The following is a 27,470-nucleotide window of genomic DNA, read 5'->3' as shown; positions in this document are numbered from 1 at the left end:
AGGCTTTCCATTCCCTGCCATACAGCTAAGCCCTAGGGTTTTTCCTTTGATAGAGCTTGACACTCATATACCAATGTTTCTTTCCTATAACGTATTCCAGTATGTAGTTTTCATCCCCACCCACTTTCTTAAGTGGCACTAAAACCGCTTAATCCATCTCTTCTGCAGTATCCTTGGTGGGAAGGAGTGTGGAAGCTAAGAAGAAAAATTTTAGAATCCAACACCGCTATTTTAAAATCCTGATTTTACTACTAGAACGTAAGCTCCTTTAGAATGGAGATCTTGTCTTTCTCATTCACAGCTGCATTCTCAGTCTTAGCATAGTGACAGGGCCAACACAGAGTAGGCTCTCAAATATCTGCTGAGCAATGTACTGGTTATAGAAACTTGGCAAGGCACTTTAATTTCTTTAAGCTTCTCTTTCCTCACCAATGAAATGAGGCTAATAATACCTACCCTGCAGTGTTACTATAAGGATTAAAGTTGATAACTGTAAGACCACAAGAATAATGCCTAGCACATAGCAGTTACTTGGTAAATGGTAGCCACTATACCAGCTGCATTCTTTGATTATTGTCAACCCAAGTAAAAGTTGGCTTTTCCAAATCTATCATTAAGATGAATTTTTAAATAGTCATATTAAAAATAAACTTATCAGAAAACCAGTTTAAGGTATGTTGAAGTTTTATTTCCAAAAAGAGTTAAATAAATTATATTTTAGCTTTTATTTATCCAGTTGGGTAGAAAAGTACTATTGAGTCTGTACATCAAGAAAAAAATTGTTCATACTCAATAAAATTTAATCACGGGGGCTGATTTTTCTTAGCCATGGCTTCGTTGTATCTTTGGTTCCGTCACATTTGGTAAAGAAGGTTTTCAACTTAGCAATAAATACCTAAAAACAAATTTTAAGTTAGCAAACACTTTTTAGAATTTACAGGCATTTTTAAAGATGTTGCCTCAAAAAAAACCTATAAAATGGACAGTCCTACAATTCTGTAGAGCATCTAAGAGAAGTAATCCTTCAAAGATTGGACTGGTTTAATGTATGACATCCTGTGTACTTTAAGACTAAGGGTATCAAATTTAGTTGTCAGTTAATGGCAAGTTAATTTCTGACACATGGCAGATACTGGAGTATCACAATGAATTACTTAGGGGACCTGTGCCACAAAGCCTGCTAGAATAAACCTATCCCGAACTTAATCCTTAATCCTGACAATTTCTTTCTTCTGAACCCCTTTTTAAAGAAAATCTTTCAAGAAAGCAAAAAATTGTAATTGCTGTTTTCTGAAAGAAAATTTCTTTCTAATTAGGATGTTTGAAACAAACCCACTATGTTCCAAGCTCCTTTTTAGAAGGAAATACTATTAAAATAAGGTTTCTGAATATTACTGATAAAATTTAGGATTCCATTCAGCTACACGCTAAAGATTACATTTTTTGTAGTATTTACCTTACTTATATCAGTATTCTTATTTGACAGTTAATTTGAGTTCAATGCAAATAAGACCTGGAAAAATATTTTTTAACTTAAGATTCTGTGCCTCATATTCCATAAATATTGTTATGACCTCCTTGGAAATGTAGGTTTAGGAGATGCAAATTCTGTCAGACTTGTTGATGAGAATTTGATAATGAGGAATTCTTCTCACTGGCCTACAAACAATAAAAACATGAATTATGAGGTCAAAAGTGGGAGTTAACGTATTATCTACATTACAAAATTATGTGGGAGACAAATGTATTATGATTCATTCCAGAAAAAAACTATATAAATCGGTTTAATCAAAATGAAAAACATTTATTATTTTATTCATATTATATTTGCAGCCAAATGGTTTCTAATAGCCATAAAATCTCCTGTGGCCTAAATCACTTTAACATGTTCAGTTATGTTAAAAGACTAGAATTGACAGTGGCTTATCCAAGTCAAACACTTCTCAGGGTGAGGTAATAGATACTTTTCAAGAGGAATTATTTGTACTATTTTATTAAAAAGAATAACATCCTTTTATAACCTGTTTAGCAGGGGGATATACTCTGGAGCTCTGGCTTCAGTGTCCCAACCAAAAGTACTCCCAAACAGCCATGCCACTTATGGACGCTCACCAGTCCCACCTCAGAGTGAGCAAATGCTGGCTTTGGACTTCAGATGTAAGTTGGTACTGTCGTAACAGTGAAAAAACAAAACAGCTAATCAAAAACATATTATTTGCTACACAGAGTTTGATTTATTAGGGTTTCATATGCTTGATACAATTAGTAAGGCAAATAAGTGAACCAAAAACTAAAATCAGTTTCCACACTAAGAGATTAAAAGCCTAGGTGGCAGGAGAAAGTACTAATCTAAATGATCCTGAAACAAGGCAGTAATCCCTGAATTTTAAAAAAATCCTCCAAATATCACGTTGCCATCTGGTGACAGTGGGGGGGTGTGCGTGTGTGTCCATTTTTTTAAATATAGAGATTCTGTCATCCTCTCTGCTCCTTCCCTTCTACAAACGATTTTGCACAAAAGACCCAAAAACAGGTAAATAGTTCCAATACTTCAAACAGAAAAATCTACACTAATCACATTCATTACATCCTAATTTTTCATCAGTTTCTATACAAGACTATGAACTCCTCAAGGGTAGGGCTATGTCTTAAACATTTCTTTTCCTAGTACCTGGCTAATAAAAGGCTAAGAGGAGGAAAAGCTGGTTGTCAGTGATTCTGCTTTATTCCCAAATCAGAAGGATAGCATTCATAGCGGAGTACCTCAATGTTGGTACACATGGACGTGGGGAAGGGAAATGCAGGGCACTGATTCCAGAGTCAAGTACAAATATGATTTTCTATAACAGGCTTTGAAAATTAATGGTAATGGAAACATTCAATTTAAACATCTATTTATTAAAAGTTTTAACTGAATTTATTAGATGCAGTTTTATAGTGGTTACAGTCAGAATTTCAAAAGCAACTTTCCCTGAGAGTGTGCTATGGGCTGTTTTTTTGTTTTCTGTTGTTGTTTGGCTCTAGTTCACTGTTTTTATTTACATAACCACCTTTCTCCCAGACAAGCAACATTAGCAAAAACTTAAGGCAAAGATGCCTTGTTGGTGACCATCCTGTTCAATATTCTTCCGCGGAGGGTCTTCTCAGTGGCCAGTTACCACATGGAGTTCATGCTGTGTTTGCATATTTTCTACTGGATCAGCTCTAAGTGAGGACCTTTGCCCTACCCTCCTGTCACCACTGAGAGTGATTATACTTGTGCCACACATTGCTCACCAACAGGCCATGACAAACTCTCAGGGAAAGTTGCTTTCTTTGAAATTCTGACTGCAACCACTATAAAACTGCATCTAATAAATTCAGTTAACTTACAACTTCTAATAAACAGATGCTTAAATTGAATGTTTCCATTAATTTTACTTTCAAAACCTATTTTAGAAGGTTATATTTGTACTTGATAGCAATAATGAATTTTTATCTCATACAAAAACAGTTTTTATGCTTTTTCTTTTTACCAAATCAGCCATGTTTATTGTAGTGGGACAGGGAGGGTGGGAGGGAGGGAGACGCAGGAGGGAAGAGATATGGGAACATGTGTGTATGTATAACTGATTCACTTTGTTATAAAGCAGAAACTAACACACCATTGTAAAGCAATTATACTCCAATAAAGATGTTAAAAAAAAAAAAAGAGTGAGTGTAATGATTCAGATAAATCAAGTCTAGCCCAAGTAAGTAAATAGCATCAAAAGAAAATTTTTCTTAGTTTATGCTAAACTAATGATGAAAGGTCTAAAGTATTACATTCTATATTGGAGTAGGAGGTGAGGTATAATTAACTTAAAGTTGAATGTCAATCAAATACAATACAAAATTATTTTAATATAGCAAATGTTCCACTAGCTCAATACCTGCAAGGAAAGCACAGATTTCTTCTTCATTGTACCTATTCCTAAAATGATAAAGATGCAGTGATATAGACTGTTGTGTTCTGCAAAGAATCCATTATGAATATGCAGCTGAAACCTTTGAAAATTTTGCAAACCACAGAGATCGGCATATATTTGAGGAATGACTATATTTGTTTCATTCTGTAGGAATGTTGAGAATTCATAGCATCCCCAAATGTTACTACTCTTAAACGTTACATTCATTTAAAGTATTCAGGGACTTCCTTGGTGGTCCAGTGGCTAACACTCCACACTCCCAATGCAGGGGGCCCGGGTTCTATCCCTGGCCAGGGAACTAGATCCCATATGCCACAACTAAGAGTTCTCATGCTGCAACTAAAGATTCCGCATGCTGCAACTAAAGATCCTGCATGCTGCAACTAAAAGATCCCGCATGCCACAACTAAAAGATCACACATGCTGCAACTAAAGATCCTGCATGTGCAACTAAAAAGATCATGCATGCTGCAACTAAAAGAACTCGCATGCTGCAATGAGGATCCCGCACGCGGCAACGAAGATCCCTCATGCTGCAACAAAGTCCCAGTGCACCCAAATAAATAAATAAAACTTATTTTAGTAAATAAATAAAATATTCAACTGTTCGTTTGAATAAGAAACAGAGAATTGATGATCTCACTAACATTAGATCCAACACTTTAGACATGTTTATCTAAATGATTAGACATTTCATTGTCCAATATTAACTAATGGTTTTTCATATTATTTGGTGACAACTCTGGAAACATAACCCTGCAATAACCACACGACTGAATAAATATGAGAACACCTGCAGCTCTGAGACTTGGAGAGATTCTAGCCCTCACTCCATCACCGCAGCCCTGATGGCAAGAAGAGCAGAAACCCCAGCAGTATCTATAGAGCCACCCAACTACTGCTTCTCTATGTGTTCAGGAAGGGAATATGGGGGTTGAGAGAATAATGAACTTCTTGGAAGATAGCAGGCATGATAGAGGCTGTCCCATCACTCCCAGAAGTATATGTGGAGGCAGTTCCTTCAATGCTTAGTTTGCAGTTTGCAGCCTGCTACCTGCCAGAGCTTATTACGACGAGAAAGAAACATGTAAAGTCTGAATACAAAGAATTTTTTAAAATCATGATCAGGAATGTGTGTAGTTGTAATGCTACACTTGCAAGCAACATCATTTAAGAAGAAGGGACAAAAGCTAAAATTAAAATGCTTGAAATTAATAAAACATATAAGAAATCAAAGTTTTGTTTAGGTTTTTATCTATTAAAAAAAAAAAGAATTCTGAATACTCTTCTCCCCTCCCTACCCTGTCTCACATACAAACTGCTATTTCTCATGAATGCTTTCTCTCCAGTCATACGTAGTCAGGATAAACAGCCCAAAATCTTGCACATAAGTGCCCTTAACTGAGTCTGCGTATCGCAAATAAAGCCTGACATCTTTTCATTTTTGCTACTGAGAAGACGAATTATCATGGATGGTGAGGTTTTCATGACTTATTTGGGGAAAAGTGGATTCTGTGTTAAAAAAACTTTTATCAAGTCTTAATAACAGTTGTATTAGGGTATCTTTTGCTACCTGCATCATAATTCTTTTTTCATACCCTGTCCAAAATATATCCCCTTTCCAGCCAAGCCTAAAATAATCCAGGACAAATGTTCGAATAAATGTCAAGTTACAATTATTTCTTACAGTTTTTCTTATTCTTTTTCATTAAAAAAAAAAATCAGTATTGAATCAGCATGAAAATGTCAAAAATAAATGACTTTTATTTTCAAGGTTTGAAATGAACTTTGGATAATCTTCTTACACCTGTAGAATCCCTTAAACCATTCTGTTTGCTAGATGTCTGTGGTCAGTTATATCCCTATGGCAATTACTATTTTTAGAACACTTCTTATTCTCAAGTGGCCTTGATGCTTTTAAATTCATGGTTTTACACTGTTATCTGAAAAATCTTATAAACATTTGTATATATAGATGTAGATGCATAGATATATAAATTATCAAAATAAAAGGGACTACTCCTTTGCCACTTCCCTATTACTACTAACAGTATAGTTTTTTTAAAAATGAGGGGCTTCCCTGGTGGTGCAGTGGTTAAGAATCCGCCTGCCAATGCAGGGGACACGGGTTCGAGCCCTGGTCCGGGAAGATCCCACATGCCGCAGAGCAACTAAGCCCGTGCGCCCATAACTACTGAGCCTGCACTCTAGCGCCCATGAGCCACAACTACTGAGCCCAAGTCCCACAACTACTGAAGCCTGCGTGCCTAGAGCCCGTGCTCTGCAACAACAGAAGCCACCCAATGAGAAGCCCACGCACCGCAATGAAGAGTAGCCCCCGCTCGCTGCAACTAGAGAAAGCCCGCGCACGGCAACAAAGACCCAACACAGCCAAAAATAAAAGTAAATAAAATACATAAATTTATTTTAAAAATGAATGTGCCTCCTCTTTTTAAATAGGGAGTAATTATCCCTACTCTTAGCTCCCCGGCCTTTAAAATATTTATTCAGGAATAACATGGAATTAATAAGTTTTACATAGATTACTAGAAGCCTGGTGAATCTTCTAGATGGTCAGAAAAGACCATTCCTAACTTCCTTTATTTTATACACGGCATCTTAGTCCAAAATATATTTTGGAAAGAGTATGTGCAAATCAGGAGTCAGATTAGGCAAACTTTGAAAGCAGATTTATAAATGCTCCCACCTTGCCTTTAACAACCAGCGCTTCATGTGAGCCATCCATGCCTTCATTCTCTGGGATGACCATCTAAAACCATTCCAACAGTCAGAAAGCCTTAAAAAGAAAGAAAGAAAATGCTTTTAAAACAACAAATGGCATCATGCATATTAATATATAGCAAATGACGTTTCTTGTTACCCAAGTCTAGCTATCACGTCTGAGAGAGGAACTTGTCTTTTATCCAACCATGTTGAGTTTATCTGTATAAAAGTTAGAGAAAATAGACCTCTTCCATGAAACGAGAGTATTAAAATACATAAAACACACACACACACACACACACACACACACACACACACACAGTCCATATCATGCCCAGTAAGTTTTCTGTTGTGTGAGAAATCAGGTGTCAGAACTATAGGTTATTTTATCTTAAGAATGTAATTTTTTAATCAGAAAAGTATAATCTAGCTACATAGTCTTTTTCTGCATTTTTATTACAGTTTTTTTATTCATTAGAGCCAATTTCTCTTTTCCACAAAGGATCTTTTTCTCATTTTGTACATGTTTAAAAGGAATATACATCAGACAAAAGTTATTGTTTAGAAAAAAACTTTTATGAGCACACTATTTTTAAAAAGTGTAATATACCTTATGGGGCAATCAGTCACCTCTGGAATACTGTGGAACTTTTCACCCTGTAGGGTCAAAATTGAGCTAACAGTAAAAAGGAATTCTAAAGTCTTATATACCAATATTCAGCATTGATATGTGATTTTATAATAATATTTTACTACAGTTCTTTGATGTCCCAAGAGTTCACAAAACTGGAAAAAAAAAAAAGAAAAAAAAAGAAAGAAAGAAAGCAAAAGAAAACTCAGGGTAAAATCCAGATTTGGCGAGGCCAAAAAACTGACTGCAATCCCCACCTCAGCCCTCACTGATGTGACATACAGGGTCTGTCTGAAATAGGGAGAGTAACTCAGTAATTTCTTTCCCCCAAAAGGTAAGGAGAGTATACACCAATAAAAAGCTGAGAGTAAGACATGTGTGCTGCAATAAACTACCCTCGAGTATATGGAATGCTAAATATTCTTTTTTTACTGAATAATCTGGTTTCTTTCCCAACTATATAGGGAAATATGTGAAAGAAAGTGGGCAAAGAACAGACTAAGATCATGTTTCCATTACCCTCATAGTCTTGCTTCATTTTCCTTGAGATAAAGCTAACAAGTAAATACTTTTCAGAAGTTACACTTTGTCATCCAAGGTAACCACCTGACTTTATTTTTCTCCAAAATTGTTTTGAGCCCCCATTTGCCCATCCGTGCTCAAGCTAGTTTTCAAAAAAGATTTTAAGAAGAGTTCCTGTTTGTTCTTAAAGCTAATTGCAATTTTCAAGTATTCTTATCAACCAAATGTTATTGAAAAGTACCGTGCTAATCTCAATAAGTAGAGGTAGTGTTATAATTTATTAAGCCACCCTCCCAATCCCCCCCTCCAAGAAGAAGATAAGGAGGGAAGATTTAATTACGGAGCTTCCACTACAAAAGGAGAATGCGTACTGATCTTTATTCATTTTTGGTTTTTTTTAATATTTACAGAAGGATGACTATATCATTGTGTTAAGGGATTTCTATTCTTGGACTTTACTTTTCAACACTTTTGTGCACATGTTGTTTAATATCTTTTATTTGCCAAAAGACACTACATTGAGTAACCCATTTTCTGCTCCCACAATCCCAAAATATTATCTTAAATGATGTGTAAAGTTCTCCCCTCAAGGACGGTAGCTATTTTTTTTAAGGATGAAAGAAAATACAAGAATTACAGTACAGTACAACCCTCTGATTCCTTGAAGACTCTAAGCAGGACCCTTGGCATACCTGAGTCAGTAGAGTTTCTAGTGGCGTTCAGCCTACAGAACCATCAGTACACCATCTTCAGGAATCTCCACAGTGAGAAGTCTGCCAGGATGCTTCTCTATGTAGTATATCAGGCAAAAAGAAAACTATGTTCATTCACCTTCACTGTGCAAACTCCTTTAGCAAGATTTACATATGAAACACTAGATGTTTTTTAATTACCACCTCTGAACTCAATAACTTACTACTTTTTATTTTGGGATATTGGATTGAAAGCTAGCTAGAAGCATTACCAGGTCATTAGGTTTCTTGCCAGCTACAACTACTCTTCTGAAAATGAATGATAAATAGCATAATGTATTTCCCCTAATTCAAGCACCCGACTTTCCACAAAACTTGGGTTCATTTAACAGGTTTCTTACATTTGTGAGCCCAGATAAAAGCTCACATGATAAACTTGGTACAAGTAGCTTAAAGAGAAATCTTAGACTGCAAGAAAAGCTTCCTTCAGTAGGAAAAGAATATCCTTTCTTAAGGGTAAATTGAAATTCCTAAGACCAATGTAATCCACAGTTAAAACAATAAAAGGTTAGAAGTTGGCACTGAGAATGTTTCTTTTGTGTATGTGTAGAACACACACATACAGAAAAAAGAATATTGAGATAGCCTAATTTGGACTTTTTTGCTGAATTGGGCTATTCTCAGTCTGAGTTAGTTAGCACTTGTTGATCAGTGGAATGCAGGTGCCTACGTTACCACTGCAGTGTGTACATCTACCAGAAGAACTTCTGGATTTCGACACGTCGTGGGGCAGAAACAATGTGCACTAAATTTTTAAGCCGCCATCTGCTGACTCTTCACCGACAGAGGTCTGACTGGTTTTTCTTCCTTTCAATTTCTTTCCCCGCATCAGGTTTGTTTCCTGATTTACCTGCACTCTAGAGCTGGACCATAGAGGTCAACTCTGGGTCCGCTTTCTACCTAAACCCAATCTTCTTCTACAGCATCTCTGATGAGTGGTCAGCCAGTCTTTGGTATTAGGGCATTGGTAGAAAATTAGAAAGAATGATAGCATGAAGGCCAGTTTGGGGACGAGAGAGAAAGTATGAAATGGGAAGAGGGAAAAGTGTATATTGAAGAGGAGGAAAACTACTGACTTAAGAAGGGGAAGCAGTCAAGTAACACACTGGCTGAGGGGTTGCACATCCTTGCAATGTAAAGATTCTAACCTAGCTTCTCGCAGCAAATCCACTGTGTGTGTGTGTGTGTGTGTTTTGTTTTTGTTTTTATTTACTTGGCTGCATCGGGTCTTAGTTGTGACGCTCAGGCTATAAATCGCGCGGGCTTAGTTGCCCCTGGGCATACGGGATCGTAGGTCCCCCACCAGAGGTTGAACCCGCGTCCCCTCCATTGGAAGGCGCGTTCTTAACCACTGGACCAGGGAAGTCCCACATGTGTATGTTTTTCAAGTACATCAAGGATGCCGCTGAATGAGGTTTGTCTCTGTATGCTCTCTTCCACTTTCTGATTCCAAGCCAAAATGCTGGGCTTTTAAAGGCATACAAAATGCCGAGGAATTCCACAACTCGAAGTCCAGACATCACTGGTGAGTCCATTTCACTCTCTAGGAAAAGGTCCTTAAAAAGCTAATAATTTACTTCAGTAACGGCAGAAAGTGGTCCAGAGGCTGAGATGAAGTCCAGATGGAGGGGAACTTAGGAATTTCTTAAGATATATTAACCAATTATTTGGAGCTTATTTGGATCCTGATTCAAACAAACTAAACAAAACTAGAGCGGGAGACATTTGGAAATTTAAATACTGACCAGATGTTTGATGTTATTTCTATGTGTTTGCTCTTTTTCATACTATGGTTGTTTGAAATGGCATCTTTCCATTACTGCATGCTGTTTCCAGTAACAACACAAGAGAAGAGAACGAAAAGAATGTGAAGGCTTGGGTGGGTCACAAACGATGGACATGCAGAGTCTGAAAGGCAGGCTGAAAAGCCAGGTGCCAAAACCTTGACATTTATCCAAGTGCTACTAAGGATGGGACTGAGGAGTTTCTCGGGAGAGGGGTTGCTAGACCATAATGCGAGAAACTGGAGTTGCCAGTTAGGAGGCAGGGCAGGATCTGTGAGAGGGCATGAGGGCATGCTTGGGGGTGGGGGCTTTCTAATCAGGTCACAAGAGGAATGAGAAGAGGATACTGCTTTCTCTCTGCATACAAAAGTGACAGATCAATTAAAATGATCTTCACCTATTCATTGAGATAGGTTTGTTAAACCAACTTAACTTCATTATCTTAATCGCTAGCTGCTGCAGATGACTGCATGTGAAGGAATATAAAAGATTTTCATTAATAGTGTTGAAAACTTCTAAGGTAAAATGGTATGTTGAGTCAGAACACAGAATCTTTTGAGATAAATAAAAATAAAAGAATTACATTATGAATTTTAAAAAGTGACAGATTATCAAGAATATATTGAAAGGCAACTGTGTGCCTACCACACTCCTGGGCATTATGGAACATTCTAGAGAAATACAAATCCCAGAATTTAGCTCATGAATCAGCATCAGAACATAATCGCCTGAGTAAACTATTCATGTAAAGTAGTTAGTTTGGTGACAACATTTGACAGAAAAAAAAAAAAATCCACTTCTGGTAAAGTCAATAGTTACTGTTTGAAGAATCATAAATATACAGGGGTAGACAGGTTGTGTAACATCTCCAAGATACCTAAAGAAAGTGAAGAATGGGTGATAGCAAAGGAGGAAACATGACATCAAACAAAAGAGAGAGAAAGATGCAGACGACAAAGGACAAACCAAACCAAAACTAACCTCGACAAACACTTGCCCTCCCCCAGGTCCTTCTTCCTCGACCCCAAAACACCTAAAATGACGCAAGGCGAAGGAGAAGGAGCCGCCCTCGCCCTGGTTCCGCCTCAATCCGGTTACCGTCCAGCAGTCCCGGAGCGGAGGCCCAGGCCCCGCCCGCGCTTCGTCCCCGGCGTCCCCGCGCTGCGACGCGGGCTCTCCATCCACACGGAGCGGCGCGGGCCTGTCCCCCGGGGAAGCCGGGATCCCGGCCGGCGCGCCGGGAGAGCCCCTCCCGGGCTGGGATCAGCCCCCGGGGCGACGCGCTCCGTCCCCGCGGTCGGCTCCCCGGGCGGGCGCTCTGTGGGCAGGGCTGCTGGGGGCGCGCTGCGCTGGGACCCCGCGCTCCGCCCGGTCGTTCGCGCTCCCAGGCGCCGCGCCAGCGCGACCTCGGCCTGCAGGCCTCCGGCGTTTCAGACTCACCGGCCCTCGGCGGGATCTGCCGTAGTCCACCCAGAGCCCCCGGCTCGTGCTGAGACCCCCAGCCCTAGGCCGTGCCATTTCCCTGCTTTGCCCACTGTTCGCGCAAAAGGTCAGGATGGCCTTCGTGTCCTCCGCATCCTTCACCCTCCTAACGCCGGCAAGGGCCGTGGTTTTTGCCTCTTTTGCGCCCTTTCTTCTCAGGCCTTTTACTCCGTTTCTATTGCAGCTGCCTGATCCCAAGCCACCGTCCCTACTGATCACCCTCCTCCGGTCTCAAATCACCGCAAAGCCACGCCAGGATGCAGTGACCCAAACTCTGATCGCCTTCTTCCCAGCTTAAAACCTTTTGGTGGCTCCTGGTGGCCAGCAGCATTAGCCACCCCCCTTGCGTGGTTTCAAGGCCCCTCAAGATCTGACCCCTGTGCTCTCCGCAATCTCACCCCTCCTTCTCCTCGCGCGCTCCAGAAGAATTCCAGACTCCTTCTCTGCGATGTTCCCCACCCCCAATGCCTACCAGGCTTATCTGGCTAATTTACCACCTTTGTGTTAAAAAGTCGCCTCTAACATCACATCCTCCAGGACTGCCATCCCAGCCAGCAGAGTGAGACGACCCTCAGAGCACCTGCATGTTTCTCTCCATTGTAGCAAACATCGCTACTCCAGTTACGTAGTTACCGGTTTTCCCCACCCCACTCCCAGCAGTTCATCACCTGCTACTTTGTACCAGGCACGGGGCTAAGCAGGTATTATGAATTATTTAATACTTACAACCACCCTATGAAAGAGCTTCTGTTATTCCCATCATACACATGCAGCATAGGCTAAGAGCTTAAGAAATGTGTCTCATCTCGCATGGCCAGGATGCAGGGGACTCAGGCGTCCATATTTTTTAAACTTACACTCCCGGTGATTCCCGTATGCAGCCATGATTGAGAATCACTGTGTGGCTTGTGAGGTCTTTTAGGACAAGGGGGGCCATCCATGCTTCTGGACCTAGCACAGTGACTGAGACGCAGTAGGTGTTTGTGGAATGAATGGAGGTTTTATTTGATCCTCTACACCAGTCTAGAAGGCAGGGCCATTCAGAAATCGTAACTGCCTTGTTTTTAGATGTGCAAAGAGATCCAGAAAGTCGAGTGACTTTACAGTTCATAAATGGCAGTGCATGTTCCAGACTAGGAACATCTGACTCCCCTGGGCTCTTTTCACCATCGTAGCTTTTTCTGGGACAGCCTCCCAAAGAAAGATTTCCTTTTGATTCTTCCTGGAAAACTTTGGTGATAAGAGATTCATTTTCACCTCTGATCAGATTTAGAGCATCTGTAGTGCCAGAGTACAAAGGGACAGGGTCGGTTCCGCTGCCAGAAAGAAAGAGGAGTAGCAACCTGAGCAACGTCGTTCTTTGATGTTTATCCTTAAAAGGAATTGCTTCAGTTACTGGAGTTATCTCGAGATCATTCCAGGTCATCTGGAATATTATTCCAGGTGGTTCTGCTAAGCCTCTAGGTTGAAGGATTTTTAAGTGAAAGAGTAACATCAGAATTGGATTTACTGAACACACACACACGCACACACACGCACACCACCAGCAACAGTGCAGGGGATGGGTTGTCAAGGGACAAAAGCAAACACAGGAAATGATGTCCGTAGCAGGGTTGTTAATAACAACAAAAGGCTGGAAACAACCACCATGTCTAATGGCAAACAGAATGGTTCAATTGTGATGTTCACACAATAAATATTATACGTAAGTGGAAATGAATGGGTTATACCTTGTGTAAAACATGAGTAAATCTTGGAAGTATTACAGAATTACAGTCGTATGAAGAAACAGCCAAAGAACGTAGGAAGAAAGCAGCCACCAAACATGTAGGAATAAAAGATATTAGAGAGCATTCAGGCTCCTTATTTGTTAAACAAAAATGTGATATCCATGTATACACTTGCATACAATACATGCAATCTATTTCACAGATATTTGGATGTTTATACCTCAGAATGCCGCTACGAGCACATGTATATGCATGCTATATAAGCACATTATACAACTGGTATACAATGGACTGTGAAACATGATTGATGGCACAAATGTTATTACTATGGAGGTGATTGCATCTTTAAAATAGAGTTTAGCAGTATGGAGCTTCCTCAAAAAATTAAAAACAGAACTACCACGTGTTCCAGAAATCCCATTTCTGGGTATATATCCAAAGGAAATGAAATTATTATCTCAAAGAGATATCTGCACCCCCCCCCATGTTAATTGCAGTATTATTCACAATAGCCAAGATATGGAAACAGCGTAAGTGCCCATCAACGGATGGATAAAGCAAATATGGTACCTATATACCAGGGGCTATTATTCAGCCACCAAAAAGAAGGAAATCCTGCCATTTGTGACAACATGGATGAAACTGGCGGACATTATGCTAAGTGAAATAAGACAGAGGAAGAAAGATAAATACTGTATGATCTCACTTATTACATGTGGAATCTAAAAAAGTCAAACTCAGACAGTCGAGTGGTGGTTTCCAGGAGCTGCGGAGGAGGTGGGAATGGGGAGAGGTTGGTCAAAGGGTACAAACTTTCATTTATGAGATGACTAAGTTCTGGGGACCTCACATAGAGCATGGTGGTTCTACTTAATAATATTGTGTTGTATACTTGAAATTTGCTAAGAGAGTAGATCTTTACTGTTCTCACCACGCCAAAAACAAAGAAAGAAAAAGATAACTATGTGAGGTGATGGACGTATGAGCAAATTTGTGGTAATCATTTCACAGTGTGTATATCAAACTATCATGTTGTACACCTTAAATATATACAATTTTTATTTGTTAATTATACTTTAATAAGTCTGGGGAAAATAAAAGAATTTAAAATAAAACATAAAATAGAGTTTAAAGATAAAATAGATCAAAAAGTGATGAGAATGACTAAGACTTAGTTAAATGGAATGGCTCCTTCTTTTTTCTAGCAATATTTCAATGATTTCTGTCAAACGAGTAAAAAAATAGCATTTCTTAGATTTGGGGGGAAAAAAACTGACATTAGGTAAAATAGTAAGTAAAATAGGGAGAAGTAAATAGGAAGTGAGCAGATGATATAACCTTATGTCTTTTGACATTTTCCAGCTGCTCCTTAGTGACAAAAGTTAAAATCTATATTTGTAACTGTAACAATATATACTATGCCAAAAAGCCTGAGTCATATGAAATGTCCCCAAATAAAATTTCATTTGTAATATAAGACATTTTAACCATTCTTCTAAATGAAAAGAAACTTGATTTAATTAGAGATCAACTAATTAATATATTTGTTATCTAACTCCTAGGTAATTTCTAGGAGAAATTACCTAGGAGAAATTACCTAGGAGAATTACTCCTAGGTAATTTCTCTTACAAGTAAGAGAAAATTATTTTTCTCAAAATTCAAGGAAAATTGTGTCTCTCTTAACTTTCCTCTCAAATAATAAGAATTATGAAAAGGGTGACCCAGAGGGTAGCTTCTTTTAAAGTTTTGACTGAAATGAATGTTAAGTTTATAGATAAGCCATTATCTGAGTTTTGGTATTGCCAATATCCAGCACATTAAAGTTATTTATTATAAGCCTTCATGTTTCCAAAATAAAATGTCTGGCTTTTGCACACCACAGCAGGCATCGACACTGAGTGAAAAAAATAATAATAATAATGTTTCTCAGGCTGAAAAGCTCTGTTTATGAAGTTGGAATCTGATATTTCTGTTTTATGTTCAGTGGAGCCACTTTGCCTACATTGCCTGTCTGCAGTCTTCTGGTTGATGACCTCTTTCATGTAAAAAATTAATTCAAGGCAACACCCCTAACGATTTCAAAGCTTGCTGTGAAATATGGCATATATAGAACTACTTTCAAGATTTTCAATGAATCACCCATTACCTATCTGTGATAATGGAAAACTCTCTTACCAGGTGATTATGACATTTGGCTTCAGAAGCTGAATACATTTTATTGGTACCAATTAATTCTAACAATTAGGTTACAGTTTTCATAGCTTAGCTACTATTGGCAGAATTGTCGTCATGCTCCACATTTCCTTCCGTAGGATCATATAGATCCTTGTATACTGGGTCACATATCATGCATTAAAAACAACTGAGATAGGCAGAGAAAATTATTCAGGGACGGCCAGTCAGCATTCCTAACAATGTATACATCAAGCGATTAGAATCAATGGCAATCGTGTAAGCAGAAGTGTTACCTTGACCTCATGATTAAAATAAAGCCCCAAACTCTTAAGCATGTCATTGTAGCCATGAGAATGGGGCTTGAAGAACTCCATCTACAGGGAACCTAGACCGGAGCCCCAGTAGCTGCACTCTGAATTCCATCGCTGCATTTGTGCCGTGGATTCACACTTCCCTGGGCAACTTTGACACAAGGACTTCCCATTTGTCCAGCTGAACCTTTCTTAGACAGCACGGCAGTTGGGATGCTTTCACCCCACCTTACTTCCCTTTCTGCTTCACTGGGGTCAGACTTACACTGCAGTCTGATGGATCTCCCAGCCTCTCCTGCCTCCTTCCCAGTTTTCTTTCATAGCACTTCGTTATTCACATCCTTGTATGTTTAATCCCAACTTGTCATCTATTTCTTGGAAGACCTGGACATATGTCTAGAAATATCTGTTGGGCATTCAATTAAAAGTGTAATAGTGAAGAACATTTGTATTCTATTACAAGTTAATCACTAAAGGGATGTTGCCTATATGCTTTAATTACACATCGTGACCGGTATCTGGGAACCCTGCCTCCCAGGTAATGAGCATTAAGCTAAAATACCTTTGTTTAGCTCACAGCAAACATCCTGACCAGGCCCACCTGTGAATGACTGCAGGGAGGAAGAATTAAACACATCACATGTGGAGGCTGATGGGAACCAGGAAATGTTTGACTTTACTCCCTCCCCTTTTGGTATAAAAGATGCCCGAATTCTAACGCAGGCAAGATGGTTCTTTGAGACGTGACTGGGTCTGCTAGCTGTCTGATGAAAGTTGCTATATTCCTTTGCCTCAAAAAGGAATAATGTCAACTCGTCTCTCAATTTATTGGCCTGTCCTGTGGCAAGCAGTACCAGCTTGGACTTGGTAACAAATGTTGGCAAAGCCAGCTAGAAGCCTTGCTACTCAGGGCCAGACAGCCCCAGTTAGGGAATTTTGGGGTAAGGCCCAAGCAGCTCCCAGGACCACTTGTCCTGTGGTTCTTCCCTTCAAAATTCCCCAAAGTGCCACCGGCTGCCCCAGCACTTGGCAGTGGGAGCAAAGAGTTGTCATCTGGGAGCTGACGAGTTCCATACAGTAGGGTAAGTTACTCCAGTGTGTACAGCCAGAAACTTTGTGTCCTCTCCATTTGGGTTTTTTTCTCCAGAATAAGTCAATTTTTCCCTAATTTCAGCAGGTTACCCTGTTACAGAGAGGAAATAGTTGCTGGACTTTTATCCAGTTTGTGTACCAGTTTGTTTGTTTCTTTGGATGCTAGCATTTGTGTGTGCCTTTTTGTTTGTTCGTTTGTCCTGTATTTGTGTCTTTAAAAAATGGGGAATGTTTCAATATCCCTGAAGAAAGTCCTTCGAGGCCCATTTTGGATAAGTGATCTGATTACAGCCACGAACTGATGAGTGAGAGGAAGATGATGTTTTATTGTAAGATTGTGTGACCACAGTACTTGTTAGGGTCTCCACAAGGGGTTTAGGCAGGGTTATCTTGGGACCCTGTGCACCGTGTACCGTCAGCCTTGCTGTGTTAATTACGTCATCTGTGGCTTCCTGTGTCGTTTGTATATGTAAAACCCCAAGACCAAACTTGAGGATTTATTTAGGGTTTCCTGCTTGTCCTTTGGGTATTTTGTTCCATTTTGTTTTGGACCATTTCTCCAGTTACAGCCAAGTCAGTTTTATGATGTTTAAACCTTCTACTGATGTCAAATGGAGGAAAGGAACAGGACAAAAACAAAAAACAAACAAACCAAAAAACCTGTCCTTGTTTGTTTCTTTTCCCAGGGAGAAAAGAAACATTCCGCTAGGCTCCTAAGATCGATAAAAGCCCCATCCCAGAATTCAGCCCGGTTGGTTGATGGCAAGGCAAAAAGGCACACTTCGAATAGTTAGAGATGACCAGTTGCTATTTATGGTTTTCCAGTGGCTTCTGAATGGCTCTATAGCTATTCTGTGAAGAGGTGGAGAAGAATGATGAAATCCTTTATGTGCGAGCTTTTGTGCCGTTACATCAGGGAAAATAAGAAAGGGAAGGGAATGAGAGTGAGGATATATTGCTTCAGACCTTAACTCCTCCAGCCGAGCTGACTGTCTCAGCTGCTCTGGCCGCTGTGCCAATATATCTACCCCTTGCACCACCTCCCCTTCCTATCCAGCCCCAATTCCTGATACTGGGGCTCAGGACTCCACTCTCCTTCTAGGGAACAATTAGAAAAGCCTGTGTTAATTTCTGGGGCACAGGGACCTGATCTGGTATTGCCACCATCTAAGATCCAACAGGACACCCAATTTAGGCCAGGAGCCACTCCCAAAGCAGGCCAATTTCCCTTACACTGTTATCTCCTAGGGGGCTTAATGTAAATGGGCAGCTGGCTGGTTTTCTCAGGCTTCTTTAATTGGGAGAGTTGCAACACTCCTTATAGACAGGATCCTCTACACCTGAAGCTCACTTGGCAGTACACACAGCTGAACCAAATTGGGACCTCAGGGAGGGAACAATGCCCTTATTAGAGCCTTACTTGTTAGTTGGCAGGGCTTTGAAAGGGGGAACCAAAGCAAAAGAGTTTGAAAAAAATTCAAGGAATTCAGCAAAAAAAAATGAAAACCCCTCTGAATTTTTGGAAAAGATCTATCATGTCTAGACATTATACTAGTGCAGATCCTGAGGCCCCTGAACATACTAAAATGGTAAATTTGACCTTTTTGGAGGGCAAAGCGCCTCAGATATCAGGAAAAAGTTGGAACAATTAGATGCTGCTTTTGGAATGAACCCTTATCAGTTGGTAGATGCTGCTTTTAAAGTGTTCAACAGAGAACAACAACAGAATAAAGAAGATGTCAAATGAAAGGACACTTTTCTGGCAGCGTCACTGGATTCCTGGAAGGCAAGTAACCCATTGGGGAGGGAACACTGTAAGGAAGAAGGGAATTGGAAAAAAGATCTCCCTAGGCTAAAACATAAGAAGAAACAAAAAGAGAAAGACAAGAGCCTCTCATTCTGATGAATGAACAGACCCAGGGGCTTCCTTGGGCTTGAGGTGCCCAATTTCAATTTCCCCACAGGAGCCCCCAGTAAAATTGACAGTGGGGAATGAGCTGATTAACTTTCTGATAGACATCACCCTGAAACATAGTTTCTTCTTTTTTTTTTTTTTTTTTTTTTTTGGTACGCAGGCCTCTCCCTGTTGAGGCCTCTCCCGTTGCGGAGCACAGGCTCCGGATGCGCAGGCTCAGCGGCCGTGGCTCACGGGCCCAGCCGCTCTGCGGCATGAGGGATCTTCCCGGACCGAGGCACGAACCCGCGTCCCCTGCATCGGCAGGTGGACTCTCAACCACTGCGCCACCAGGTAAGGCCTGTCCAGTTTTTGTTGTTGTTGTTTTGGGTTTTTTTTTTTTTGCGGTACGCGGGCCTCTCACTGTTGTGGCCTCTCCCGTTGCGGAGCACAGGCTCCGGACGCGCAGGCTCAGCGGCCATGGTTCACGGGCCCAGCCGCTCCGCGGCATGTGGGATCTTCCCGGACCGGGGCATGAACCCGCGTCCCCTGCATCGGCAGGAGGACTCTCAACCACTGCGCCACCAGGGAAGTCCCATAGTTTCTTATGTATGCCAGAATGTCCAATCCCTCTTTTGGGCCAAGATCTCCTTTGTAAATTAAATGCTCAAGTAACTGAATGCTCAAGTAATAGAATACACAGGTTCTTCCCTATTACAGTTCCCCACTGTCAGTGATCCACTCCACAAGTCTGTGGGAAGGGGGATGAAGGCCCTACTCTGGCTACTTCCTGTTGAAAGGGGGCAACAAATATTCCTTAGAATCTTTAGTCAATAGTACAATCCTTTTTCTTTTTTTATCTACAACTACTTTAACCTGATGAAATCCCTGAGCATTTTGTTGTCTAGTTTCTAATCTCGGGGTTTGGGTTCCAGTTCCCAATACATATACTGAATTCCTGTGCTATTTATTTGGACAAAATTAAATAGGTCGACCCTTCTCCAGCTACAGTGAAATTACCATCTCAGTATGTTTAAGAGCAACCTTAAGTCTTAATAGGTTCACAAGCCCATTTTTCCCCAGGCCTCTCGGGAGTTGAGTCATTTTCTGATGATGGTGGTGCTGCTTTAGTCCATGGCTTCAACCCAGCTAACCTGACAGATGAGAGCATGGTAAGTAATACCACATGTGGTCCTGTCCACCTTGCAGTCAGCTGATGTTCAGGCCCTTTTTCTCTCCCGGTTTTCAGGAGGACTCAGTCTCCAGGTCGGAAAGGATGTAAGGCTGCTTCAGTTGGATAGGCAGATCTGCTGGAGGCAAACTCATGAACAGAGATTGGTATAGTGTCCAGAGTTTTAACATAATTGGCAACTGCTAGGTCTTTTGAAGACTTTATAGATTCTCCTGCCCAGGCAGACACCTGGAATGGCCTACCATACAATATTTCAAAGAGGCTTAATTTAAGCCTGCTTCTGGGAGCCACTCTGATCCATAGCAGGGCAACTGGCAAGGCCTTATCCCAAGTTAAATTAGTCTCTTGACATATTTTAGCAATGCTCCTTTTTTATTTTTATATAAAGTTATTTATTTTTGGCTGTGTTGGGTCTTCGTTGCTGGGCGTGGGCTTTGTCTAGTTGCAGCGAGCGGGGGCTATTCTTCGTCGCAGTGCATGGGCTTCTCATTGCGGTGACGTCTTATTGCGGAGCATGGGCTCTAGGCACGTGGGCTTCAGTAGTTGTGGCATGCAGGCTCAGTAGTTGTGGCACATGGGCTTAGTTGCTCCGCGGCATGTGGGATCTTCCCAGACCAGGGATCAAACCCATGTACCCTGCATTGGCAGGTGGGCTCTCAACCACTGCACCACCAGGGAAGTCCAGCAATGCTCCTGTTTAATGTATGATTCATTTTCTCAGTTTTTCCTGTGGAATGCGGTCTCCAGGATGAATGTAGTTTCAATGCCTTAATGCAAATCAGGGGATAATTTCCTTAAGGAAGAGCTTTAGCCTCTTCAGAGACTTTCTGTCTGGTGGCATATGCTTCCACCCATCCTGAAAAAGTGTCCCTATATCAGGCATTTGAGTAAAGTCTATTTGCCAGTCGTTGGTGGGGCAGGTTGCTTTGTGTTGAGTCCCCCTCTGGGGAGGTCTGATGGCAGTCTTTGGGTTATTTTAGCCCTAGAGTTTGAATTTATCACCAGTTGTTCTTTCATGAACATACAATTTGAAATGTTTCTTTAAATCTGGCAGTCCCCAAACCAGGGCCCAGGCTAATTTTGTTTTTATTGTTTCAAAAGGTGTTTGGTGTTCTTTAGCTCAAGTAAGGGACTCAATATCATGTCCCTTTTAAAGCCTTATAGAGGGGCTTTACCATGAGCCCATATTTCAGGATCCAAATCCGACAGAATCCTGCCATCCCCAGAAACCCGCTCAGTTGTCTGTGGGTCTTGGGTGTTCCCAAGCCCGCAATCTCCTTTTTTCTGTCAGGCAAAATATCCCACTGTCCCTGGCACAGGACAAAGCCCAGATATGTGACTTGTTGCTTATGTATCTGGATCCTTTTCTGGGAGACCTTATATTTACGATAGTTCAGGGTTCTGATGGTATTTTGTAGACATTTATCATATGTAGGACTCAGAATCCTTCATTCAATATGAAATTTCTAAGGTCCCTAGCCAACACTTCCCCAAACACGGTAGGGGAATTCTTAAATCCTTGAGGCAGGACTGTCCAACAATACTGTTGGGCTACCAGTGTTTCTGGGTCCTGCCATGCAAAAGCAAACAGCTGCTGGGATTCTTCTGCGGTAAGAATGCAGAAAAAAACATCTTTCAAGTCCAGAACTGAGAACCAGCTGCACTCTCCTGTAATAGTTGTGAGCACAGTATACAGATTAGGTACCACAGGTGCAAGTCTTGGACGACTTCATTAATAACCCTCAAGTCTTGGACAAAATGATACTCTACTGAGTTTGGCTTTTTGTGTTGCACAGGGACCTGCATTGTTTAATCAGTCCTGTTTTCAAAAACTTTAAGAATTGGCTGAATTCCCTTTTGGGCCTCTTGCCTCGGAGGCTGTTGTTTTAGATCAGGTGTCCCAGTGTCCCTTTATTTATCTATCTATGTATTTATTTATTTTTGCGGTACGCAGGCCTCTCATCGTTATGGCCTCTCCCATTGCGGAGCACAGGCTCTGGACGCGCAGGCTCAGTGGCCATGGCTCACGGGCCCGACCGCTCCACGGCATGTGGGATCTTCCCGGACTGGGGCACGAACCCACATCGCCTGCATTGGCAGGCGGACTCCCAACAACTGTGCCACCAGGGAAGCCCCCAGTGTCCCTTTTTAAATGCGATCCGTGTTGGCCTTCCTTGGAGTGCTGTCACCACACACTTCTGGACTTAACATTTCCTAGGCCTTGGGGTTGGAGGCGGGGGAAGATATGTATATATCTGTCTCCTTTTCTGGGGATTTCATGGGCACCATCTGTAGGCTTACCTCATGTTCTAGTGGACTCTGATGTCAAGCTGTACTGGCGAGCAGTACCAGCTTGGATTTGGTAACAAGAGTAAAGTGATTGGGCTTCCCTGGTGGCGCAGTGGTTGAGAATCCGCCTGCCGATGCAGGGGACACGGGTTCGTGCCCCGGTCCGGGAAGATCCCACATGCCGCGGAGCGGCTGGGCCCGTGAGCCATGGCGGCTGAGCCTGCGCGTCCGGAGCCTGTGCTCCGCAACGGAAGAGGCCGCAACAGTGAGAGGCCCTCGTACCACAAAAAAAAAAAAAAAAAGTAAAGTGATCTATGCCAGACTGGTGAAGTTTGTTAAGTCCTAGTTATCAGAAAATGATTATGGGTAGTCCAAAAAGGTCTTTGTGGTGGTCTGTATACTGGCCTTTTATAATAAGACCCAACCTTAGGCAGAATTGCCTTTAGAACCAATATTATAAATCATATATGGAAATCACTCATTAATCCAGTCAATTCATTTGGTGGGGGGGGTGCAAATTACTTAATCTCTGGGTGTTTAGTTTCTCCTAATTTAACATAGGAATAATAAATGTACCTACCTCACAGTTGTGCATTCTAAATGAACTAATATATATATAAATAATGTATATTGACCCAAGGGTTTAATCGCCACATGTTAACCATCATTATTAATAGCAGCATGAGCTTGGCACTTGAGAACATGTAGTTTGCAAAGACAGCTAGGATAGAAAATTTACACTTAAGTGAACAAAGAGTCAGAAAAGAAATGGTCAGAGTGTTTAGAAAAGCTAAAATTGTTTATTCAATGGCATATCTGAAAAGGGGGAGGAGAAACTTGTTCCATTTGCTCCAAGTTTTACACTATTTTTATGTAGCAAACTTTATTGTAGCTTGGTGTCCAGTGAAATAACTAATATCACTTATTTTGTAAAACAATATGGCTACTCTGACCACTATGAGAACTTATTAGCATTCAATTGGTTCCTTAATAATAGTAAGAGAAATATATTCCAGATGATCTTTCAAGTGGTCTTAGTAAGTGAGGGGACTGGTTAAGGTTAAAGAGGAAATAGGTTGCCATGGGGATTAGCAAAATTAGTGACTCATCTGAAAAAACAAAACTGGGGCCTCAGAGTCTTTAGGATACAGCTGTAACCAGGAGCAAAGTGGGCATATATGTTCATTATTTCTCTGGGATAAATATGGCCTCTATGGTTTAATAGGGGTGCCCTTATATTATGAGAACACCAGAAAGTTTGATGAAATTATTTGTTTCACAAGTCTTTGGGTGTGGGAGTTTCAGCTGAGTATATGAAGTCCTTTTCATATGACTTTTAAGATTTTGCTTAAAGATTTAACATTAAGTGAAGTTACAGGTTAACTTTTAGATTTTGTCCAGTAGAGTTAAATATCATTTCTGTTCAATGGAAAACAGAACTACAAAGTTGTGGTATTGCTCTGTTAAACATTAACCAGTTTTGTATCTAACCCAGCAATTTTATTTTCCTGTGAGTGGGCCATATTTTCTTACTTTTCATGCCTCAATTTTTGTTGAAAATTGGACATTTTGAATATTCTAATCTAGTAACTGGAAATCAGATTCTTCCCCCCAGCTCCCGGGGTTTTTTGTTTCTGTTTGTTGAATGTCATAGTTGTTTGTTTAGTTAGTTTTTTAAACTATTTTTGTAAAGACTGTATTCTTTGTCATGTGTGGCCACCGAAATCTCCGTTCCATTAATTTAGGGGTCAGCTATTGATCTGACAGATTTTCTTAAACAATTAGGGCCCTCACTCTCCCCCGCAAGATGTACCTCCCAGATTAGCTTTGTGTTGGGACATGGACTCATGATTTAGGCAGCCTGTTCACAATTCTGCCATAGCCTTTACTTTCTGTTGTGAGGAGCCTAAAAGTCAGACACAGGTGAAAGTTTAGCATCTTCTCAGGTCCTCTCTGAGCATGCATGTGGCCCTGGCATGCATAGTGCCTCCTAGACCATCTAGTATACATAGAAGTTTTTCAAAGCCTTTATTCTCCCATGTATTATCTTCCTTCCAAGCTTTTCAGTCTGCCTGCTGCTTACCCCATCTGTTCTGCCTTGCTTCAGGCAGCTGTGGTTAGTACATTTTTCTTTAAATCCTTTTGACAAATGCCACCCAGGGGGCCACTTCAGCCCTGCGAAAGTTCAGAGGTAGCTGAAACAAAGGCAAGCCCCTGACCTGATCCTTCCAGGAGCCACTAGACCAGTCAAAACACACAACTGCAATTTTTTTAGACACCACATTACAGGGGCCCTCTCAGTGAGCCCTGAGGGAACTCAGGATGGAAACAAAGAATGCCTGCCATCTAGCAGTCAACTGCTGCAGCCACCCCAGATGGCGTATCCTGAGGTGACTCAGGATGAGAAAACACATGATACTGGCCCCAGATAGCTGAGATGCATGTAGAAGGAATGATTTCAGTGACGCCAGCCTCTTGCATCTTCTGATGCATAAGATATCTGGTTTTGTTTTACTAACAGTAATCTTTCGATGTTCCAACTACCTGGTCTTTTGTTGCAAAAACTCCTATATATCCAGGCTCCCCCCTTGTCTCTTCCGAGCAGTCTCTCAGAGTTATCTGAGATGCGGTGTCCAGGGCTTAAGTCCTCAATTTTGTCCACTGAATAAAACATAACTCAACTTTTAGGTTGTGCATTTTTTTTTGGTCAAAGGTTTTGGTGACTAATTATGAAGGGACTCAGAGAGGACTTCTCCCCTTTGCCTGAACTCTATGGGGATCTGGAGCCTTGGTACCAGCAGAGGCCTCTTGTGCCCATCCACCTCCTTAGAGAGTCCAGACAAATTTGTGTGAGTTTGTCCTGGTTCTAGCCTCTCCCATTATTGGTTGGTAATCCTAAGTTTTATTTGGTGGTGTTAAACTCCTCTCTGGAGGAGTAGGTTATCCTTGAAACTTAGTTTCAAGAAGAGGTACCTGGGTTATCCTCAGTGAAAGGCACTGGGAAGATTTCACTCAGTTTAGACACTGAGTGGTTTATCCTCAGTTGAAGGACTGGGAACACTTTGCTCAGTTAAACACTGAGTAGGGTTGGACTGAGTTATTAGAGGGAAGACGGGCCTCTTCTTTTTCCTTGAATTGACTACACTAGCGATTTTATTTTGACAAACCAACATCTGAATGGGGAATAAAACTTTCAAAACAAAGAAAAAGGAGAGACATATTGCCAGCCTCCAATTAATACCCCAGCCAAATTTATGTATGTACAAAACCTTCGAGTACTGGGCTTCCCTGGTGGCGCAGTGGTTGAGAGTCCGCCTGCCAATGCAGGGGACACGGGTTCGTGCCCCGGTCCGGGAGGATCCCACATGCCGCGGAGCGGCTGGGCCCGTGGGCCATGGCCGCTGAGCCTGCGCGTCCGGAGCCTGTGCTCTGCAACGGGAGAGGCCACAACAGTGAGAGGCCCGCGTATTGCAAAAAAAAAAAACAAAAAACAAAAAACCCCCAAACTTTCGAGTACTTACTTAATTGGAAATTAAAGGAAATCTCACTCTGAAAATAAGGGAGCTCTTTTATTGCATATACAGTTAAATTTAGAAAGCCAGCTTGATAAAAATATCTTTTCAGATTTCTGACCTTAAACAAAAGCCTTGTAGGGGGACCTTGCCTTTCTCCTCCTGTGTCTTTGAGATGTAAATGTTCTACCTGATCTTGTGTGTGTGTGTGCGCGTGCGTGTGTGTGTGTGTGTGTGTGTGTGTGTGTGTATTGAAACCTTGACCTCTGCCATATTATTTTTGGGAGTAAACTTTCTGGGTCTTATTTAGGTGGTATCCTCCCCACTCTCTTATGGGGAAGCCTCTTGCATCCTATTGGTTTGAATCACTATGAATATATATCTCATTAATAGCCAAATGATGGATCCTTTAAATTGGAGAAACTTCTAAATTTGTAAATTTTTAAAGAGCTCTCATTATAAACAGCAGCTTTATTGGTACCTATAAAAAATCAAATTAAAGGTGGAAAAAAGAAATCTAATGGTTAACCTAAGAACTTCCTTAGTTTAACACAAATTAAAAAAAACTGGTTTGGGAAGCTTTACTTGCAGTCTTTGCTTTCCCTCAATGGGTATTACAGATGCTAATAAAAACATTAAAATAATTAATGTTAACAGGAAAAAAAAAGTAAGGAGGGCTTCCCTGGTGGCGCAGTGGTTGAGAGTCCGCCTGCCAATGCAAGGGACACGGGTTCGTGCCCCGGTCTGGGAAGATCCCACATGCTGCAGAGCGGCTGGGCCTGTGAGCCATGGCCGCTGAGCCTGCGCGTCCGGAGCCTGTGCTCCGCAACGGGAGAGGCCACAACAGTGAGAGGCCCGCCTATCGCCGAAAAAAAAAAAAAAAAAAAAAAGTAAGGAAAGCCTAGATATTTTTTTCCCAACAATGTAGAAATTTTAAAAAGATTTATCCCAAACAGATAAAGAAATCTTTAGATGGTTATTTGAAATGGGATAAATAAAATGAACATTTATGGGATTAAAAAACCAAGGTTTTGATACTACAGCACCTAAGGGTAAATGAGCCAAAAGGGATCCCCTACTGGTCCCCAACATTAAAGGCCAAACAAGTCTGCTCTATTTACCCCAGTTTAATATATAAAATTCTTATAAGTAAATTAAATGCAAATAAGAAGAGCTTTTGGGTGAACTCTTTCAAAATAATTATGTTTTAAAAATATCTACTTAAAATGATCTCTCCAGATACTTGGTAACTTAAAATTCTAGAGTTACACTAATTTAAGTTAAATGATGGAAGTTTATTGAATAGCTAGATCATTTCCCCCAAATATAAAATACTGAGACATCAATGACTAAACAGAGAAACTAAAGGTATTTCAGACTATTAATGAATATGTTTGGTGCTATACTGAGGTGTTCTCTATAAGAAAGCAAA

At 41.0% G+C, this 27,470-nt stretch overlaps 1 long non-coding RNA gene across 1 annotated transcript; it reads right to left on the bottom strand.

The window, feature by feature from the left end:
- Positions 1-783: 783 nt before the first annotated feature.
- Positions 784-8,714, bottom strand: LOC113612289 (uncharacterized). Its single transcript, XR_003429797.1, has 3 exons — positions 8,517-8,714; positions 6,655-6,744; positions 784-895 (listed from the first exon to the last, which is right to left on the bottom strand). It is a non-coding gene; the product is annotated as an uncharacterized LOC113612289 (long non-coding RNA).
- Between the last annotated feature and the right edge of the window lie 18,756 nt (positions 8,715-27,470).

This window comes from Aethalodelphis obliquidens, unplaced genomic scaffold (assembly GCF_003676395.1).
Source record: "Aethalodelphis obliquidens isolate GAN/ISIS:26980383/991018 unplaced genomic scaffold, ASM367639v1 scaffold3, whole genome shotgun sequence".
Taxonomy (NCBI): domain Eukaryota; kingdom Metazoa; phylum Chordata; class Mammalia; order Artiodactyla; family Delphinidae; genus Aethalodelphis; species Aethalodelphis obliquidens.
Note: the sequence above shows the minus strand (reverse complement) of the source record. Positions and strands in the feature narration are given on the sequence as shown.